General features: G+C 71.0%; 1 protein-coding gene and 1 pseudogene across 1 annotated transcript in view; one reads left to right on the top strand and one right to left on the bottom strand.

Annotated features, from left to right (window-relative positions):
- Positions 1–846, bottom strand: part of SCNN1B (sodium channel epithelial 1 beta subunit) — a 30,211-nt gene that overhangs the window by 28,875 nt on the left and 490 nt on the right. The window lies entirely within an intron of this gene.
- The window catches only part of LOC112550854, a 20,475-nt pseudogene that overhangs the window by 17,238 nt on the left and 2,391 nt on the right, over positions 1–846 (top strand).

Raw genomic sequence — 846 nt, forward strand, 5'->3', positions numbered from 1 at the left:
CCCCGGCCCGGCCCCCCCCCCGCGGGAGGAGCCAGCCCCCGAAACGGGCCCAGCCGGGCACGGCGACCGGCTCTCAGGGCCCGGAGGGGCAAGCCCGTTTCCTTTCCTGCGCAGCCCCGCTGCTCCTTTGTCCTCGCAGCGCAGACGGATGAGATGAACAGCACGCGGGGCGGGGGGGGGGGGGGGGGGGGGCAGTGCACCTCTTTCCTGCTCTTTCAACCTGGAGCCTGTGTTTCCCTGACCGGCCTTCCCGGGCCGTGTGCCAGCACACCTCAGTGCTTGTTTCCCCTTTTCCAGCCCGCGTGAGCGAAGGTTGAGCTTGCCTCGCACCGCACAAGCCCCTCGCGGGAGGTCTCCGTCCCCTTACCATCGAGCCGAGTTTTAGTGCCCGTGAAAGAAGCCACCGTAGTGATCCCGAATACCGACCCCAGAGCCAGCGGCCTGAGCAGCAGCGGTCAGAGCTTGCGCTAGCGCACCGGCTCTCGGCCCGCGGTCCCCGGCCCCCCGGGCAGCCCCCGGCCGCCTCTAAGCCCAGCGGGTCGAGCCCCAGAGGTGGGGCGTAGGAATACAGGACGGGGTCGGGAGCCAACTTTCAGAATGGGTTCTCTTTGAAAGGACAAAACGGTGGGGACGGCGGCGTGCCCCTTGCAGAGCCCCAGGCTGGAGGGGCCCCCGCCCCACACGCTGCGGGGAGCGCGGGGCTGGCCACCACCGGCACCGACCCACCCAGCGCGGGCACCGCGGCGGGCAGGGGCAGGAGCGGGGGGATCACCAGCACTACACGCTCCCCCTCGCCCGCTTTAGGGTCTGCGCTAGAGCATCCCCCGGGCCGGCACCCCGGAGCCA

This window comes from Alligator sinensis, unplaced genomic scaffold, assembly GCF_000455745.1.
Source record: "Alligator sinensis unplaced genomic scaffold, ASM45574v1 scaffold1164_1, whole genome shotgun sequence".
NCBI lineage: Eukaryota > Metazoa > Chordata > Crocodylia > Alligatoridae > Alligator > Alligator sinensis.